Source organism: Camelina sativa, chromosome 20, assembly GCF_030686135.1.
Source record: "Camelina sativa cultivar CO46 ecotype springtype chromosome 20, ASM3068613v1".
Taxonomy (NCBI): Eukaryota; Viridiplantae; Streptophyta; class Magnoliopsida; order Brassicales; family Brassicaceae; genus Camelina; species Camelina sativa.
The window spans coordinates 31,244,393-31,250,566 of NC_141899.1; the positions used below are offsets into that span (position 1 = coordinate 31,244,393).

General features: G+C 32.5%; 1 pseudogene; it reads left to right on the plus strand.

Annotated features, from left to right (window-relative positions):
• Positions 1 to 1,064: 1,064 nt before the first annotated feature.
• Positions 1,065 to 2,542, plus strand: LOC104772809 (CENP-B homolog protein 2-like; annotated as a pseudogene).
• Positions 2,543 to 6,174: the final 3,632 nt, after the last annotated feature.

A 6,174-nucleotide genomic window follows, 5' to 3' on the forward strand; every position in this document is an offset into this window, starting at 1 on the left:
AAACGAAAAGAGAGAAAAAAGTTATTGAGAGTTCTTGGTGATTTCTGGAGATTTGTGGCTTTTCTTGGTGAGATCTGTAGCTGGGATCATAGTAGAAGCTTCCTAGAGGCTTGTTCTTGTTTGTTAGAAGTTCAAATTCTTCTGTGGCAAAGGTAAGTGCATGACCATGGCTTATCTAAGCTAGAGGACTCTTTAATCTGTTTGTTGTGTGATGTTAGACTTGTTAGATCGGTGCTATGGATGTTAGGAAGCTTTCTTGTGGCTTGGGATCGAGTTTTGTGGTTGTAGGAACAAAGATCCGGCGAGAAGTTTTGGGGAAAACACGGTGCTAGACGTTGCGTCGATTGATGCATATCTTGCGTCGGTCGATGCAAGTGCGAGGACGACACGTAAAACTCTAGGGTTTTCGTGTTACGTCGAGCATGCGTCGGTCGATGCAGATTGGGTATCGGTCGATGCAAGTTACACTTCCATCGGTCGATGCAGCTTCTGTGTCGATCGATGCTTCCCCATTTGGCATCGGTCGATGCATGTTGGCGTCGGTCGATGCTGAGTCATGGTTGGTTATTTGTCGTTTGTTGCTTGTTCTGTGTTGGTTATGGATACTCTATTGCTTGTGTGTATAGCCCAGTAGATGGGAGGATTGCCTTACTGAGTGTTTATAAAATACTCATGCATCTCAATATGTGTTTGTGGTGCAGGTAAAGGCAAAGTGTGATCGTGGAATCAAGGCAATGAAGAGGAGGATGTTCTAGTGGTTCGCTTGGTTGTCTGGCTTCTGTTAGGTTGCTAGAGTTGAGTCCTAGAACATTGTTTAGGATTGCTGGTTATTTGATTTATGCTGTTTGGATCATTAGTTATGACTGGAATTAATACTGGATATTATTTTATTGGTTATTGGTTTATTGGATATTTATTGGTTTGTTATTCTGCTGTTGGTTGTGATAGTGGTTAGGTGGCTAGTGGATATGAGACCACTAGTTGTAGTTTATTTATTATATTATATTTATTATTTATTATTTTTTTTAAAAAAGGGGTCGGTCGTTTCAAAGTCAATACCAACGATGGCGTCTCATCTCAAAGATATTTCCAAAGAAACGATGACTGATGAAATTCGTAGAGAATTATGTAAGTACAAGAAAGGTCATATGGCATGCACTCAAAAAGATTTAAAGTTGTGGCTTGAAGGAAAGTTTCATATAAAGGTTAGTCAAGGTACAATCTCAAACACACTCAAACGTACCGATGAGTATTTTTCAACCAACTCAGCAAAAGGAAAAGCTATCAAGCGACACAAACCAGCAAAATTTCCAGATATGGAGAAAGTTGTTTTTGAGTGGTTTCTCCAACACTAAGATCGTGTGAATATGACTGGAGAACTAATACTATAGAAGGCAAAAGAAACAATAAAACTTCTAAACTCTCAACAAGATTCTGACCACCAGTTTTCTCAAGGCTGGCTTGAAAATTTAAGTTACGACATGGTATCAAGTCTTTTCGTCGTTTTGGAGAGAGTGGTTCAGTTGATACAGAAGACATGGAGAAGAAGCTGGAAGCTATAAGAGAAAAAGTAGACAAATTTCCACTGAAAGATGTCTTTAATATGGATGAAACTGGTTTGTTTTATAGGTTACAAGCTGATCATTCTCTTGCTACTAAACAACTTGAAGGAAGAAAGTAAGAGAAAGAAAGATTGACAGTTGTTATTTGCTGCAATGTGGATGGCTCTGAAAAAGTTCCCTTGTGGATTATTGGAAAATATGCAAAACCACGTTGTTTTAAGAATGTCAACATGAGTGACCTGAATTGTGAGTACCGTTCCAACAAAAGGGCTTGGATGACAAGTGTGATTTTTGAAGAATATATCCGTTGGTTTGATAAGTTGATGCAAGGTAGAAGAGTTTTGTTTGTGGTAGATAATTGTCCAGCACATCCAAAAATTATTGAAGGGTTACGTAATGTTGAGTTATTCTTCTTTCCACCTAACATGAAATCAAAAATTCAACCTTGTGATGCTGGAATAATAAGAGCTTTTAAGATGCACTACCGCAGGAGATTTTACCGTGAGATTTTAGAAGGCTACGAGTTGGGAAAATCTGATCCAAGTAAGATCAATGTTTTAGATGCTATTAATTTTGCAGTCTGGGCTTGGACAATTAATGTTCAACAAGAGACAATAGCAAATTGTTTTCGACACTGTAAAATTCGTTCAGAGAATGTCGAATCAAGGAGTTTGGATGGATCCACTTGTGAAGTTGACGTTCAGGAACTTGATGATTTGATTAATAATCTTGGCTATCGTAATAGGATGGATGCCAATAGCTTACAAGATTATCCAGATGAAAATGATGCATGTTCAGAAATTCAGAATTTAGAAGAAATCGCTGCTACTATCTTTCATGGTGATGATGAAGTTGAAGAAGATACGGTACCTTTAGAACCGGTTACACGTAAGGAAGCAATTATCGCGTCAAGAACTCTCTACAATTTTTGGATGCAATTTGAGAAGACAACACCAGAAGTTTTTGATGCAGTCAGATAGATTAGAGATGGGCTCCAACAAGAATGCAGATTCAAGAACAAACAAACAACAATAGATTCATATTTTACTAGATTTTTTTAAATATATATATATATATATGTTTATTTGATTATTAGATTTATGATATTGGTGGGACCATATTTTTACATAGGATTTTTAAAAAGTTACTAATTTATTATTTTATCGAAATGTGTCATTTTTTACACCGGCCCAACTCGAGACCGGAAGAATTTATTAATTTATAGAAAGTATTAATTTATAGAGGTTCTACTTACATTGGGAAATTTAACATTAGTTACTATCAAAAGATTTTGTGACGTTAGAAAAAGGTTTTTACTTTCATTGGTTGTCGGAGCAAGCCATTTTGAGATAGCAAAAAGACGTGAACAATTTCTCTCCACACAGGAGGAGGACAGAGCCGAGGTTCTCTCTATGGTGGAGAAGGTTGGACGCAAGGTTATCTTCCTAAGGAAGGAAGGTGGAGGAGGTTGGATGCAAGGTTATCTCCCCAAGGGAGGAAGGCGGAGACAAGGTTCTCTCCACGCTGGAGGAGGTTGGACGCAAGGTTCTCTCCATAAGAGATGAGGGCGGAGCCGAGGTTTTCTCCATGATAGTCATACATTATTGTGATGATACCTCACTGATTAGTATATTATGTAATATATTTTTTATTCAAAATATTTTTTGAGGCAACGATTTTATGATTAAAAAACTATGCAAAAGTGAAAGTAAAATAGTTGGCTTAATGTGTTCATACATGCATTTTCTAGGTGGTGATAAAGAATATATTTATAACATAAAGTATATTTAGATATAAAAAAATACACTTTTAATAGTAACACACATAAAAGATTTGTAAATGGATATAAATCAGTGTATTATAACAAAAATAAAATTTATAAATAACGTACAACAAATTTTAATATATTTTTATTAAATTTAAGTTAATTTATAAAACTTTAAACCCGCACATCAAGCGGATACTCATCTAGTTATTTATATTCTAAGGAAATCTCAAAACAACATTATACACTAGCAGTAGCAGCATAATTTTAAAATTTCGGCTTTAGTAAAATATGATACATACTATATTTGTTTTGGTAATAATAATAAACACATGATTGTTTTCTTACAAATATGATATAATTTCCGTTAATAAAGCACATTTCATTCTTTAGCTTAAAGTAATATTCAGAATTGTTTTCTTAGCTATTTTTCTTATTTAGGGCATCTCCAATAAGACTCCTCATTTTGAAGGGAGAAAATCCTCAAAATTAAGATTTGAGGGTAGTTTGCTCCAACAATGAATCCTCAAATTTTTTTTTTAAAAACTAATTAATTTGCAATATAGTCCTTAATATTTCTAAAATTTACTAATAATGATAAAAACTCATAAATAAATCTATAACATACATTTCATATATTATACAACACAAAATATTATTTATTTTATCATACAACACACAATAAAAAATTATATCAAACAATATTAAAAATTCAAAACCTTATATGATAAAACAAAATAATATGTAATTTTCAAAAACATAAAAAAACTTTGCATGTAAAAGTATAAATTACTCAATATAACTATTTTCATAGTGCTCCCATATCTGGTTAATTATTGTATTATTGTTGTAAAAAAATATTTTGTAAATGATATATCTTTTATATATCAATAATTTTAATTTTAATTTTAATTTAGTGTGTTTGAATTTTTATAGATATATTTATAATAATTGAATTTGATAGAATTATTTGTAAGATATATATATATATATATATATATATATATATATATATATATATATTACAAGGACTAAAATGAAATTCGTTAAAATATATTGAGGGTCTCAATATTGCACACTCAAATTTGAAAGCTCCCTATTCAAACCCTTAAATTTGAAGGTTTAAGGGTTTGTTGGAATTAAAAACCCTTCAAATTTAAAGGTTTGAGTGTTTGTTGGAGATGCTTTTAGATCCGTTTATTAGGCATGTAAATAGGATTAGTCTGGTCAATCTAAAACCTGTAAAAGTTTCTTATATTTAAGTTTGGTCTGGTCTGAACCCAAAAAAAATTGACCATGTATTTTAAAGTCTGGCTTTTGTCTTATCAAGGCTATAGAGGGTTTCCAGGTTTTATCGGACTTCTCTTTGATTAAAATAATGTATAAGTTTCAAATATCTGTCCAAGATAGTAAATCTATGAATCAATGAAACCATCAGCATTCTTTAAGCACAAACTAATTTAAAATAAAAAATGTTTATATTTATACCAAATAAAACACAAAATCAAACTACATTATGTTATAGAGTCAAGATGTAAATGAACTTCAATGCTTTTAAAAATCCTACTATATTAATTGAGAAGTATAAATATGAAACTAACCTTATAAAGTGTAAAAAATTACATTCTCATGCCATTGGTCTAAGGAAAATGTTTAAATTTTTAGTAAGGATAAAAATATAATTTTAGTATTAGACTAATAAAATATTTTAAATAATTATTAATTTCAAAAAATATATATATTTTCTCTCTAATTAAATTTGGACAAAAATTACTAATTAGTTTTTAAAAATTGTAAACCAATCAGAATTTTAAAAAGTAATATTTTATATCTAACTATCCAAATTATTATTTTAATAACTATATTTGAAAATTTTGTTAAGATTTTAAATTATGATTCTTCTATCATCTTTTTTTTTATGTAATTTCATTTACAAATTGTCTTGAATGATCATATAATACATATGATAAATAAATATGTATATTTTTTCCTGCACATGTTGTGATTTGAATTTTTAAAAACAAAGATATATTACTCAACTTTTTTTATCAACCATATGTTATCATTCCACTAAACAGAAGGTAACATACAAAGCAATGATTGTTTAAAATACAACATAGGATATTCTTTCCCAAAACATAGAACAGTAAAGGTACAAAGATAGATAGGGGCATTCGATATGATGAGCTTGAGAGCTATGAAATACATGCTAGGTAGCAACATGAAACCTGTGAGGTCAAGACAAACTGATGCAAACTCCATGAGCAAGTCAATGGAGGAATAGGTGGCCACTGTCTTGATTCTTCGAAGACTAGGCGGATATGAAAAGGGAAAAGTTGGATGTCTCACCAATATGAGGAAGTCTACTCTAGGTATAGCTTTGCCAAATGGTCGAGCAGGGTTGATGTGGCTTCTGAAAACCAGTGACTATAGAGGTAGTTGCTGGTCCAAGGTTGAGAAAGCATGACTTAAAGAGGTTGTGGTAACCACTACTCCTTGGAATGGGGTTCATAATGCCACTAGTCTTCAAGATTATATGAGGTGACTTCAAAAAGTGGTTGGTTTGCGGTTTAGAGAGGTTTGAGTTTAGGCGAGGTATAGTTAGGAGGTTGGTGAAGCATTGGTAACCTCCGCTCTATAGAGGTGGGACCATAATGCCAAGCTTCACCAAGCTGTCTCCCTAAGTGGGATCATCCCTAGGGTATCCAATTAACATGGTTTTCAAAAGACTCCTATGCCATTCTAGCAACAATGGTAGTTTAAGGTTCAAAATCAGTCTTTGGACTAAAGCAACCATTAAACTAACCAAAGGTTTTTTAGGGTGGGAAAGAGTGGAGTTCAGACCAA